The sequence below is a fragment of the Pan paniscus genome, chromosome 16 (assembly GCF_029289425.2).
Source record: "Pan paniscus chromosome 16, NHGRI_mPanPan1-v2.0_pri, whole genome shotgun sequence".
In the NCBI taxonomy this organism is placed as follows: Eukaryota; Metazoa; Chordata; class Mammalia; order Primates; family Hominidae; genus Pan; species Pan paniscus.
The window spans coordinates 42914125-42929272 of record NC_073265.2 but is presented as its reverse complement, the minus strand read 5'-3'; the positions used below and the strand labels follow the sequence as shown (position 1 = coordinate 42929272).

Here is a 15148-nt window from a genome sequence, read left to right as displayed (position 1 = left end):
GTATTATTCACCATTTTATTGATGAGGAATTTGCAGATGTGATACATAAATGTACAAGACTGTACAACTAATAAGTGGTGAACCAGTTTGAGGGTCTTGCTTGTTCTTTGCACAATATACACAAAATTAGGGGAGTTTTAGAATTCTTGATTTGAGCAACAGTTAATTATAATAGATAAAATAGGCCCTAAAGCCTGGGCTTGCCTCCAGAACCTGTTAATAGGACCTCGGATCATATTACATTGCTTCTTTGCTTGTCAATCTCCTCATCTATGAAATGGGGTAATAATACTGCCTTCCTATCAGGATTAAATGAGCTAATACCTACAATGCTTATAAACAGTACCTGCAGGTTGTTAGCCCTTAGTAATAGTTGACTATTGTTATTATCAATGAATGCAGCAAAGTCTTGACTTCTGCTTATAAAATATAAGCCTGTAAATCACATATGCTTATTAATGTGCCCAATTGCATTTTCAGTTGTGAACACTTGGTAACTAAACATATTTTTCATAGGTGATAGAATCTAGCAAGAATAAATAAATATCTGGGCACTCACGAGTGTTTATGGTCCCCTTTTCCCATCGGGATACCCTTAGGCTATGTAACTTTTTATTTATGTATTTCTTTGCCAGAGTGGGAAGTAAAGCAAAGCCAAACCATTAGTACTTCTTGAGATTATATTTATTCCCATTCTGTATTTTAATTTTGTTATTTCTTTTTTATACTCCCTCAAATACATAACCAAATGTTGAAGAACGTTTGAAAAATAAATATAAAGAAAAACAAATAATCCTATCCTACTACTTAATAAGTGCTCTTATCTACTAAAAATATAAAAAAATTAGCCAGGCATGGTGGTGGGCACCTGTAGTCCCAGCTACTCGGGAGGCTGAGGCAGGAGAATGGCATGAACCCGGGAGGCAGAGCTTGCAGTGAGCCGAGATCGCGCCACTACATTCCAGCCTGGGCGACAGAGCGAGTCTCTGTCTCAAACAAAAAAATAATAATAAGAAGTGCTATTAATATTTTGATCTACTTTCTGTCAGACATTTTTCTATGTCAATAAATAGATATTTACTGTATTTTAGTCTATATTGTATTTCAGTCACAGTTCTGGCAGGAAACTGAAGTCAACCCAGATGGGTCAAATGAAGAAACTTGAATGAAAGGACTATTTATAGAGGTGTGGGCAGGGATTAGGGACCAGACAAGGAATGGATGGTGAGGGCCTCCAGCACCCAGGCACTGGCAGCATCAGGAAGCTCTGGCCACCTCTAGGACTGAAGCAAAAAGAGGAGAAAACATTGTTGTTGGAACCCAGTGAGAGTTGAAGCTCAGGAGGAATGGTCACCCCATGAAGTCATAGAAAAGAAGCAGCTCCTGCCAGAGATGGAGGACTCACATAGAGAGGGGAGGGGTGGAAGAAATTCTTTCTTCTTCTGCAGTCACCTCCATTAATTTAATCCACTGAAAGTGAGAGAGGAAGGGCATTCAGTTCTGGGCATCAGCCTCTCTGTGCACAAAAAAGGAAGGACACAGAAGGGTAGGAAAGGACGGAGTGGGTTGTCACATGGACAATAATCGATAGAGTTGTCATTATGGACATACTAGGCTTTAATTGAGGAATCTCCTATAGTTGGTTATCTATACTATTTTCTATAAAAAGTTTGTTTTAGAATTTCCGTATCAAACAGTATGCATAGGTTTAGTGCCAAAGTAACCTAGAGAATATAAGTTGTTCATCTTTTGGTTGTCTATATTAATAGTTTAAAAACAATCTCAACTCATCTTAAGATGAGCTTATAATTGGTGATGATAGTATTAATGATTCTACCCAGACCTTCACATTTGTGACGTGCCTCTTCACTTCTTTAGACACAATCCCATTGACCACCTCATTTGAGCCTTACAACACCCTGTGAAGGTGGCTGGTGGCCCAACTTTCTATATCACATTCATTCCTTTTGAATAAGTTTATGCTGTTCCTTTATTCTCGTGTTGGGTATTGCCTTTGTTGTGTTTTGCCTTTAATCTCTGCAATTTTAATTTTGGTTACAATTTAGTGAATTATGTTTTCTTTTCCAAGCCAGATTTCAGCTGGCTAAGATGCTTCCATCATGTTTACTGTACTTGATTTCTGTTTTATTCTTTACTTACAAAGGTTGAATGGTCTGAGATCAGGAAGTGTTTCCATTTATATTTTCATAAAGCTAGGGGGGAAAATACCAACTAAAGCCAAAACAGGCTGAAAAGAGCTATTTGAAGGTGTGGAATATACTTGCTCATGGATGTGCCTGGCACACGAATGATAAATGAATGAGTGAACTAATTAATCCAAGTGCTCTTACCTCAGTAGATTGAGTATGAATTAATTCACCTTAACATTGGCCAGTTATGGCTCTTAGATCCTGACTGCCCAACTGTAAGCAGGTCCTTAGCTTTCTGCTTCAAGTCTTCCCAAGGGTTTTGGAGTTCACAGGGCATATTTCACCTCCTCAGGTGAAGGTCTGTGTATTTCCTACTCCAGTCAATTTTTCCTGAGCCTTGGCCTTTTAGTTTTGCTATTCTCTCCATAGGGTTCACACTTAGTTCCATGTGTGGACAGACCTATTCCTACTTTCATTTCTCCAGCACTCTGCCTCCTCTAACTACGTGAAGGAGGAATAAATTGACATAAAGGTATTTATCAGATCTTTCAGCACTAGAGCAACTCCAGAGCCCACAGAGAGAAAATAGGAGGTGTTAGTGGGATAAGAGTTTTGAGGAAAGGGGCCTAGAAAGAAAAGGCAGGAAAAGGAGCTTGAAGCCAAAAGTAATTAATTCTCAACTTGCCAAAAGTCTGCCTTGGTGGGAGCTTGGGAAGTATGGGGTACAGCATAAGTCCCTGTGCCACCCTTCCTTGATTATAGAGGAAAGGTTGTGAGGCCTCTTGCGTTTTTCACAAATACTTTATAAGAGCCTATTCTCACTTTACTTACCGAGTCTCTTTGGCAGAATACGTAAGCATATTCTAGAGTCATGTACCACTGTGCCTATTTTATCTTGGACTGATAAGGGTGTTCCTTTCTGTGATAGGTGGCACAGTGAGATGGATGACAGGGTAAATTTTGGGGTCATGGGTGGACACACTCTTGGGAGTGGCAAACAACTGAGGTAAAGAAATGTTTATGTGACACTGAGGGCCCTCGTCCTCTGGCTAAAAATGTGGTGCTGCCAGGTTAGGAGTGATGAGGGCATCTAGTTTTGCTTATTGATTTGCCAGATGTCCCATGATGTTTAGGCCTGATTAGGAAAGGAAAATATTGCAGATGTCATTTTGATTAATATTTGAGCTCCCACAGTGTATTTGGCACTGACAACTCTGGGCGGCTTGGTCGCCCTCATTGCTGTGAGACACAATAGGCGTAAAAATGTATTACTGATTTTATTTTCCCTAAATTACATACCAGAAATAAATCTTAGCTCTGAGCTAATTATTCTTTTAAGAATTGAATTTAAAATAATTCTGAGTACTACTCTTTTCACAGTAGTGGATTTACATAGCAGATAATTTGTGTCATGAATTTCTTGTGTGTTATTAATGTAACTTTCTATTGAAGGTCTTCTGTTAAGTGTACAAACTATGTTGGGAAATATGCCATATTAAGTCATTGCACTTTTTTGTGTGGGACAATGAAACCTTGTTTGCTTAAAAATAATACTTTTTAAAAATATCTTAAGATGGATCAGAAACACTTTTTTCTGTAGAGGGCTGGATAGTAAATGTTTTCTGCTTTGTGGTCCATGTGATCTTTGTTACAACTACTGAACTCTCCTATTGTAGCATAAGTGAAGCCATAGACACTACATAAAGGAGAGGGTGAGGCTGTGTTCCAATAAAACTTTACTTACAACAACAGGCAGCAGGCCTGATTTGGCCTGCATCTATAGTTTACAGACCCCTGAGAATTATGACGGTTCTTTTTAAAGACACTGATTTCATAATAACTCATTCTTAAAGCAGTAGAAAATGTTTGATCCATTATACCTCACTGTTAAGCAGGACAGGTATAGTTATACCCATTTTACCGTGAGGAAATAGAACACAGAGAGGTGTTGTGAGTTGAAGGTCCCCAGAGTAGGTGTTGGCACAGGCACTAGATTATATGTCTCCTTCTTCCATTCTGGTGTGTTCTTCACTTATCGTGCAATGCGAACACCTCTTGCAGATGGAGGTCAGCCTTTTGAGACTGTCAAGCAGGGAATTAGATAAGAACAGCTTTGAAAAGAAAGGAGATGGCTGCCAGGAAGCCTGCTACAAGATCTCCTAAAGGAGAGGGTCTCTGGCTGTCTTTCAGAGCTTGGCTCTAAATTTACACATAGTTCTAACGGCTCTGGTCATCTGATTTCTCAGATGACAGATTAGCCGCAGCAAATTACAAGTGGGGAGGCTGTTCGTGGCTGGCACTCTGATAGCAGAAGCGACAGCTGATGGGAAGGGAGGAGAAGCAAAAGCTATGTATCACTGCTCAGGGCTGTCTTTCTTGTGCTTATAGGAAGATAGGTGCCAAAATATAAAAATGCTGAAATTGCTTCCCTTACTCAGCAAGCTCCTACAGATCTCTGCACAGACCATGGAAAGCTGCCAGTCCACATCCCGTGACTCCTGTTGGAGAACTAGGCTGGCTTCTTCCCAGGTACTGCTGGGCTCCAGGAGGAATATTTAAAAGTATTGTATCCATGGTGGATTCCAGACCTAAGGACATCTCAGAAGCAGCTTGGGGCTTGGGTTTAGGGGACTGAAGTCTTTGACCAATTAGTAGGTAGAAATCAGGGTCCATGGGAGTCTGTTTTTGTTCATTTCTTCTAGTTCCTGCTCAGGTAATGTGGACTGTGTAACACTGAGCAGAAAGCCTCATGATTATAGCATAGCATGAGCACCCAGCCTCTGATTATGACATGGTTTCTGTAGGAAAACACACTCCAAGTTTTAAAACAAACTCCAAGTTTTAAAACAAACATTTTTTGTACAGAGCATTGAAACAAAACCTATTCATAAGAAATTAAGGAAGTAAGGAAGAAGATACATTTCAGAGTTATTTTCACCACAGGTGTTAAATTTTCTTTCTTTTTTGCCTTGCCAGTAAGAAGTCAAAACTTCCACCTTTTAATTTCTTTTTCTTATTAGAAATAGTAGTAGTTAGCTGGAAAATTATTCAATCCACAATACTGCAAAGTGGAGCACTTGTTCTTCCATGTTTTCAAAGTGCATAGGCTTTGAAATAACTAATTTAAAAAAGTTTTTAGAAGAAAAAAGGAAAAGATAAAAATATAAAGAAATGAGTTTTGTCAACCAACAGCTAATAGCTCATGTTTTTCAAAAATATTCAGTGTTTAATCTTGTCGTATAGATTTGAGTTTGCTTTAATAGTTTACAGTGAGGGGTATGTAGAATATGTGCAAGACACAGTTTTTCAGAAATATAGCTGTATTTGCCTCAATAGACTAGAATTGTGTGGTTAAATTCCTACTTTGCCACACCAAAATATTATGCAAGTTTACTACATGGAGAAGTAATTTGCCAGTCCTCAGGTTTTACTTGGTCACCTTCTTTTATGGTAGACAACATCTAGTATTCCCATACATATAAAATAACATTAAAAATTACACTAGTGACCAACTATACCATTCTGAGAAACAATATTGCTTGGTTTTCTCCTCAAGGTCACCGCTTTGTAGATATCAGGTCAAAGTTATGTTGTGTTGACAGTCTTGTGAGCATAACCAGTATACGATTTTCATTATAGGTATGTTAAAGGTAGGTTTGGGGTATGCCGCATCCTGCAGGTAATAGTCTCTCTAGTATGTCATTTTCTTGAAGCCACGTTATTTTGTTGTGGTAGATTACAGATGGAACCCTCTTGGGATGATTGGTTTTAGAAAAGAAAAAATAGGATACATTAAAGTATAGGGTGGGATTTTTCCTATGTCACCTTTTCCAGACCTCTTTCTTATTATAATAATTACTGATGTTATTACTCGACATATATTTTTAGTTTACTGACCATTTTTTGAATCTTTGTTTCTGTCTCCTTTGCCCTAGTTATCACAGTTCCACTGCAATTTGTGATTTTGATTCATGCAATATTGTGCATGTGCGCATGTTTGCATGTGTATGCACATGCTTTTGTATATGAACTTTGCAGTTTAGCTATGAAATATTTACACAATTGTCAAAATTTGATCTCTTAAGTAGGCGACAATGTCCAGAGGAGTTATGTACATGAGCCCTGGGAGTCAGCTTGCCTAGGTTTGAATTCTTGTTCCACTCTTTTTATTCTATATTACATAAATCAAGTTTGAACTCCTCAAAACACCATCTCTTAATGGCAGCGAGGGCTGAATAAACATTAACTATTATTTATTATAAATCCTTCATGAATTACTGTACTAGTGTGTACTAAGGATTCATTATTCCTGACTCCTTAACTCCTTCTCTCCATTCTAATTGTGCTCAATAATTATTTCCTGTTCTGGTGAAATGCATACCACTGTGAAGGACACTAGAATTATCAACATATGGTTTCCCTCCTTAAAGAGCTTTCAGTGTAATCAGGGAAAACTTGTACCTTTGAAACAATTTGAAAAAATATAAAGCAACATATAAGAAAGTGGCATATGGAATATACTAAAGTGTCCAAGTGTACTGATAAGTATTCCTGTGGGGAGAGTTTTATGACTTGTTCCCATAGCACAATGCACTTCCCCTCTCATAATTACATTTCTGGGGTTAACATCTGTCTTTCTCACTAATCTGAAAACATCTTGAGGGCAAGAATTCTGCCTGTGTGGTTCACTGTTCTATTTCTAGAAGCTGATATGGCACCTGCCACATAGGAAGAACTCAACAAATATTTATTGAATGAAAAAATATTTAGCTTCCATGAGCACAAGTAATGCCACATGATTAATTATTCACCTTTAATCGGACAAACTAATTCTATTGCCTAGTGTTCAAAGACAGAAGATTTTTCCACTGTTAACATGTGCAGTCTTTGGCAAATCCCTAAATTGACCAGAGCCCTAGTTTCTTCGTGGTAATAATGAAGATACTTAACACACAGTGTTTGCAGAAAAGATGTATGAAGTTACTGTATGTGGAATACTGGCTTTATTTTTGTTAAACATCTATCTATCTATCTATCTATCTATCTATCTATCTATCTATCTATCATTTTACATGTTTGCTGTAATAAAAAAGAAACCTGAGCAACGAAAGAAAAAAATAGATGAAGTTTACAAAATTTAAAAACTTTTGTGTATCAAAGGTCATTATCAAGAATGTGAAAAGACAATCTACAGAATGGGAAAAGTAATTTGCAAATTATACATCTGTTAATGGTCTAATACCCAGAATGTATAAGGAACTCTTATGGCACAGCAACAAAAGACGAGCCACTCAATTCTGCAGAGGACATAGGGCTGGACAAGGTGGCTCATGCCTGTAATTTCAGCACTTTGGGAGGATAAGGTGGGAGGATCACTTGAGTCCAGGAGTTTGAGACAAGACTGGGCATCATAGTGTGATCCCATCTCTATAAAAAATTTAAAAAATTAGCCAGGCACAGTGGTATGTGCCAGTAGTCCCAGCTATTCTGGAGGCGGAGATGGGAGGATCACTTGGGCTGGGGAGGTTGAGGCTGCAGTGAGCTGTAATCGTGCCACTGTGCTCCAGCCTGGGTGACAGAATGAGACCCTATAAAGGTTATCAACATCATTATTCTTCAGGGAAATGCAAATCAAAGCTATAATGAAATACCATTTCATATTCAATAGGATACTTATAATTTAAAAAGTGGGAAACAAAGAGTATTAGCAAAAATGGAGAAAATAGGAACCCTTGTACATTGCTGGTGGGAATATAAAATGGTACCACCACTGTAGAAACTGTATGACATTTCCTCAAAAAGTTAAAAATAGAATTATGAAATGACCCAGCAATTCCACTCCTAGGTATATACCTAAAGGAAATAAAAACATACCCACACAGAAACTTCTACATAAATGTTTACAGTAGAATTATTCATAATGGCCAAAGTACAGAAACAACCTAAATGTCCATCAATGGAGGAATCTCCATAGACTAATCTCCTGTTAGTCTAACAAATCATAATATATACATACAATGAAGTGTTACTCCACCCTCAAAATGTAGCAAGTTGTCATGCTACAACTTGGATGAACCTTGAAAACATGCTAAGTGAAAGAAGTCAGACATACACAAAAATGCGCATATTGTATGATTCTTTTTTATATGACATATCCAAAAAAGGCAAATCCATAAAACCAGAAAGCAGATCGGTGGTTGTCAGGAGATGCGGTTGTGGGAGGGTGGAGAATGGGGAATGATTACTTAATGGTATGGGGGATTCTTTTGGGAAGATGAAAATGTTTTGAAACTAGAGAGAGTTGGTGGTTATACAACATTGTCAATGCACTAAATGCCACTGAATTGTGTAGTTAATGTATATTATGTCAATGTTACATCAATTTAAATAAAAACAACATACAGTAAGTATAAAGGCAATTTTTTTTAAGTTTTTTTTCTTTCATTATTATACTTTAAGTTTTAGGGTACATGTGCACATTGTGCAGGTTAGTTACATATGTATACATGTGCCATGCTGGTGCGCTGCACCCACTAACTTGTCATCTAGCATTAGGTATATCTCCCAATGCTATCCCTCCCCCCTCCCCCCACCCCACAACAGACCCCAGAGTGTGATGTTCCCCTTCCTGTGTCCATGTGATCTCATTGTTCAATTCCCACCTATGAGTGAGAATATGCGGTGTTTGTTTTTTTGTTCTTGCGATAGTTTACTGAGAATGATGATTTCCAATTTCATCCATGTCCCTACAAAGGACATGAACTCATCATTTTTTATGGCTGCATAGTATTCCATGCTGTATATGTGCCACATTTTCTTAATCCAGTCTATCACTGTTGGACATCTGGGTTGGTTCCAAGTCTTTGCTATTGTGAATAATGCCGCAATAAACATACGTGTGCATGTGTCTTTATAGCAGCATGATTTATAGTCCTTTGGGTATATACCCAGTAATGGGATGGCTGGGTCAAATGGTATTTCTAGGTCTAGATCCCTGAGGAATCGCCACACTGACTTCCACAATGGTTGAACTAGTTTACAGTCCCACCAACAGTGTAAAAGTGTTCCTATTTCTCCACATCCTTTCCGGCACCTGTTGTTTCGTGACTTTTTAATGATTGCCATTCTAACTGGTGTGAGATGGTATCTCATTGTGGTTTTGATTTGCATTTTTCTGATGGCCAGTGATGATGAGCATTTTTTCATGTGTTTTTTGGCTGCATAAATGTCTTCTTTTGAGAAGTGTCTGTTCATGTCCTTCGCCCACTTTTTGATGGAGTTGTTTGTTTTTTTCTTGTAAATTTGTTTGAGTTCATTGTAGATTCTGGATATTAGCCCTTTGTCAGATGAGTAGGTTGCGAAAATTTTCTCCCATTTTGTAGGTTGCCTGTTCACTCTGATGGTAGTTTCTTTTGCTGTGCAGAAGCTCTTTAGTTTAATTAGATCCCATTTGTCAATTTTGGCTTTTGTTGCCATTGCTTTTGGTGTTTTAGATGTGAAGTCCTGGCCCATGCCTATGTCCTGAATGGTAATGCCTAGGTTTTCTTCTAGGATTTTTATAGTTTTAGGTCTAACGTTTAAGTCTTTAATCCATCTTGAATTGATTTTTGTTTAAGGTGTAAGGAAGGGATCCAGTTTCAGCTTTCTACATATGGCTAGCCAATTTTCCCAGCACCATTTATTAAATAGGGAATCCTTTCCCCATTGCTTGTTTTTCTCAGGTTTGTCAAAGATCAGATAGCTGTAGATATGCGGCGTTATTTCTGAGGGCTCTGTTCTGTTCCATTGATCTATATCTCTGTTTTGGTACCATTACCATGCTGTTTTGGTTACTGTAGCCTTGTAGTATAGTTTGAAGTCAGGTAGTGTGATGCCTCCAGCTTTGTTCTTTTGGTTTAGGATTGCCTTGGCGATGCGGGCTCTTTTTTGGTTCTATATGAACTTTAAAGTATTTTTTTCCAGTTCTGTGAAGAAAGGCATTGGTAGCTTGATGGGGATGGCATTGAATCTGTAAATTACCTTGGGCAGTATGGCCATTTTGACGATATTGATTCTTCCTACCCATGAGCATGGAATGTTCTTCCATTTGTTTGTATCCTCTTTTATTTCCTTGAGCAGTGGTTTGTAGTTCTCCTTGAAGAGGTTCTTCCCATCCCTTGTAAGGTCCTTCCCATCCCTTGTAAGTTGGATTCCTAGGTATTTTATTCTCTTTGAAGCAATTGTGAATGGGAGTTCACTCATGATTTGGCTCTCTGTTTGTCTGTTGTTGGTGTATAAGAATGCTTGTGATTTTTGTACATTGATTTTGTATCCTGAGACTTTGCTGAAGTTGCTTATCAGCTTAAGGAGATTTTGGGCTGAGACATTGGGGTTTTCTAGATATACAATCATGTCATCTGCAAACAGGGACAATTTGACTTCCTCTTTTCCTAATTGAATACCCTTTATTTCCTTCTCCTGCCTAATTGCCCTGGCCAGAACTTCCAACACTATGTTGAATAGGAGTGGTGAGAGAGGGCATCCCTGTCTTGTGCCAGTTTTCAAAGGGAATGCTTCCAGTTTTTGCCCATTCAGTATGATATTGGCTGTGGGTTTGTCATAGATAGCTCTTATTATTTTGAAATACGTCCCATCAATACCTAATTTATTGAGAGTTTTTAGCATGAAGGTTGTTGAATTTTGTCAAAGGCCTTTTCTGCATCTGTTGCGATAATCACGTGGTTTTTGTCTTTGGCTCTGTTTATATGCTGGATTACATTTATTGATTTGCGTATATTGAACCAGCCTTGCATCGCAGGGATGAAGCCCACTTGATCATGGTGGATAAGCTTTTTGATGTGCTGCTGGATTCGTTTTGCCAGTATTTTATTGAGGATTTTTGCATCAATGTTCATCAAGGATATTGGTCTAAAATTCTCTTTTTTGGTTGTGTCTCTGCCCAGCTTTGATATCAGAATGATGCTGGCCTCATAAAATGAGTTAGGGAGGATTCCCTCTTTTTCTATTGATTGGAATAGTTTCAGAAGGAATGGTACCAGTTCCTCCTTGTACCTCTGGTAGAATTCGGCTGTGAATCCATCTGGTCCTGGACTCTTTTTTGTTGGTAAGCTATTGATTATTGCCACAATTTCAGATCCTGTTATTGGTCTATTCAGAGATTCAACTTCTTCCTGGTTTAGTCTTGGGAGAGTGTATGTGTCGAGGAATTTATCCATTTCTTCTAGCTTTTCTAGTTTATTTGCGTAGAGGTGTTTGTAGTATTCTCTGATGGTAGTTTTTATTTCTGTGGGATCGGTGGGGATATCCCCTTTATCATTTTTTATTGCATCTATTTGATTCTTCTCTCTTTTTTTCTTTATTAGTCTTGCTAGCGGTCTATCAATTTTGTTGATCCTTTCAAAAAACCAGCTCCTGGATTCATTAATTTTTTGAAGGGTTTTTTGTGTCTCTATTTCCTTCAGTTATGCTCTGATTTTAGTTATTTCTTGCCTTCTGCTAGCTTTTGAATGTGTTTGCTCTTGCTTTTCTAGTTCTTTTAATTGTGATGTTAGGGTGTCAATTTTGGATCTTTCCTGCTTTCTCTTGTGGGCATTTAGTGCTATAAATTTCCCTCTACACACTGCTTTAATGCGTCCCACAGATTCTGGTATGTTGTGTCTTTGTTCTCGTTGGTTTCAAAGAACATGTTTATTTCTGCCTTCATTTCGTTATGTACCCAGTAGTCATTCAGGAGCAGGTTGTTCAGTTTCCATGTAGTTGAGTGGTTTTGAGTGAGATTCTTAATCCTGAGCTCTAGTTTGATTGCACTGTGGTCTGAGAGACAGTTTGTTATCATTTCTGTTCTTTTACATTTGCTGAGGAGAGCTTTACTTCCAACTATGTGGTCAATTTTGGAATAAGTGCAATGTGGTGCTGAGAAGAATGTACGTTCTGTTGATTTGGGGTGGAGAGTTCTGTAGATGTCTGTTAGGTCCGCTTGGTGCAGAGCTGAGTTCAATTCCTGGGTATCCTTGTTGACTTTCTGTCTCATTGATCTGTCTAATGTTGACAGTGGGGTGTTAAAGTCTCCCATTATTAATGTGTGGGAGTCTAAGTCTCTTTGTAGGTCACTCAGGACTTGCTTTAGGAATCTGGGTGCTCCTGTGTTGGGTGCATATATATTTAGGATAGTTAGCTCTTCTTGTTGAATTGATCCCTTTACCATTATGTAATGGCCTTCTTTGTCTCTTTTGATCTTTGTTGGTTTAAAGTCTGTTTTATCAGAGACTAGGATTGCAACCCCTGCCTTTTTTTGTTTTCCATTTGCTTGGTAGATCTTCCTCCATCCTTTTATTTTGAGCCTGTGTGTGTCTCTGCACGTGAGATGGGTTTCCTGAATACAGCACACTGATGGGTCTTGACTCTTTATCCAATTTGCCAGTCTGTGTCTTTTAATGGGAGCATTTAGTCCATTTACATTTAAAGTTAATATTGTTATATGTGAATTTGATCCTGTCATTATGATGTTAGCTGGTTATTTTGCTCGTTAGTTGATGCAGTTTCTTCCTCGTCTCGATGGTCTTTACATTTTGGCATGATTTTGCAGCGGCTGGTACCGGTTGTTCCTTTCCATGTTTAGCGCTTCCTTCAGGAGCTCTTTTAGGGCAGGCCTGGTGGTGACAAAATCTCTCAGCATTTGCTTGTCTGTAAAGTATTTTATTTCTCCTTCACTTATGAAGCTTAGTTTGGCTGGATATGAAATTCTGGGTTGAAAATTCTTTTCTGTAAGAATGTTGAATATTGGCCCCCACTCTCTTCTGGCTTGTAGGGTTTCTGCCGAGAGATCCGCTGTTAGTCTGATGGGCTTCCCTTTGAGGGTAACCCAACCTTTCTCTCTGGCTGCCCTTAACATTTTTTCCTGCATTTCAACTTTGGTGAATCTGACAATTATGTGTCTTGGAGTTGCTCTTCTCAAGGAGTATCTTTGTGGAGTTCTCTGTATTTCCTGAATCTGAATGTTGGCCTGCCTCGCTAGATTGGGGAAGTTCTCCTGGATAATATCCTGCAGAGTGTTTTCCAACTTGGTTCCATTCTCCCCATCACTTTCAGGTACGCCAATCAGATGTAGATTTGGTCTTTTCACATAGTCCCATATTTCTTGGAGGCTTTGCTCATTTCTTTTTATTCTTTTTTCTCTAAACTTCCCTTCTCACTTCATTTCATTCATTTCATCTTCCATTGCTGATATCCTTTCTTCCAGTTGATTGCATCGGCTCCTGAGGCTTCTGCATTCTTCATGTAGTTCTGGAGCCTTGGTTTTCAGCTCCATCAGCTCCTTTAAGCACTTTTCTGTATTGGTTATTCTAGTTATACATTCTTCTAAATTTTTTTCAAAGTTTTCAACTTCTTTGCCTTTGGTTTGAATGTCCTCACGTAGCTCAGAGTAATTTGATCGTCTGAAGCGTTCTTCTCTCAGCTCGTCAAAGTCATTCTCCATCCAGCTTTGTTCCGTTGCTGTTGAGGAACTGCGTTCCTTTGGAGGAGGAGAGGCACTCTGCTTTTTAGAGTTTCCAGTTTTTCTGTTCTGTTTTTTCCCCATCTTTGTGGTTTTATCTACTTTTGGTCTTTGATGGTGATGTACAGATGGGTGTTTAGTGTGGATGTCCTTTCTGTTTGTTAGTTTTCCTTCTAACAGACAGGACCCTCAGCTGCAGGTCTGTTGGAATACCCTGCCGTGTGAGGTGTCAATGTGCCCCTGTTGGGGGGTGCCTCCCAGTTAGGCTGCTCGGGGTCAGGGGTCAGGCACCCACTTGAGGAGGCAGTCTGCCCGTTCTCAGATCTCCAGCTGCGTGCTGGGAGAACCACTGCTCTCTTCAAAGCTGTCAGACAGGGATATTTAAGTCTGCAGAGGTTACTGCTGTCTTTTTGTTTGTCTGTGCCCTGCCCCCAGAGGTGGAGCCTACAGAGGCAGGCAGGCCTTGAGCTGTGGTGGGCTCCACCCAGTTGGAGCTTCCCGGCTGCTTTGTTTACCTAATCAAGCCTGGGCAATGGCGGGCGCCCCTCCCCCAGCCTTGCTGCCGCCTTGCAGTTTGATCTCAGACTGCTGTGCTAGCAATCAGCGAGACTCCGTGGGCGTAGGACCCTCCGAGCCAGGTGCGGGATGTAATCTCGTGGTGCGCCGCTTTTTAAGCCCGTCGGAAAAGCGCAGTATTCGGGTGGGAGGGACCCGATTTTCCAGGTGCCGTCTGTCACCCCTTTCTTTGACTAGGAAAGGGAACTCCCTGACCCCTTGCGCTTCCCGAGTGAGGCAATGCCTCGCCCTGCTTTGGCTTGCGCACTGTGCGCGCACCCACTGACCTGTGCCCACTGTCTGGCACTCCCTAGTGAGATGAACCCGGTACCTCAGATGGAAATGCAGAAATCACCTGTCTCTGCGTCGCTCACGCTGGGAGCTGTAGACCGGAGCTGTCCCTATTCGGCCATCTTGGCTTCTCCGGCAATTCTTAAAAACAGTAGAATCTCAACATTTGCAGAAAATCATTGTTAAAGGTTGGTCTATTATACCTGCAATGTTTTCTTTCTTTTATATATTAATGTATACAAAGATATGCTCATTTATTTTCATATTGTGATTTTAAGATTTTGCTGATTTTAAAAATTAATTGATATCCTTTATTATCATATGTATTTTATTTACAAATGTTAAATTATTATTGGAAAAAAAGCGTTCATTGACATCCCCAGATTATTGAAGGGGTTCATGGTGTAAAAAAGGTTAAGAACTCCTGTTAGTCTAAGAGATTTTGAATTACTCAATGGTAGCAGTACAGGTGGGAAGTATAAGTGAAAATCTGCTATTTTATTTGCCAGGCTGTCTGTATTTGCCATCCATATACTTTTAAAAAAATCAGACCATATATATATATGATATTTATAGATATATCATTGATTAGGTCTCTTCTTCCTCTTTCTCTCTCTCCTGTGTGGTTCTTACCCAAGTAATTATAAATTAATATACT

At 39.3% G+C, this 15148-nt stretch overlaps 1 protein-coding gene across 2 annotated transcripts in view; it reads left to right on the top strand.

Moving 5' to 3' along the window:
* The window catches only part of WDR72 (WD repeat domain 72), a 247152-nt gene that overhangs the window by 62046 nt on the left and 169958 nt on the right, over positions 1–15148 (top strand). The gene's annotated exons all lie outside the window — the stretch shown is intronic.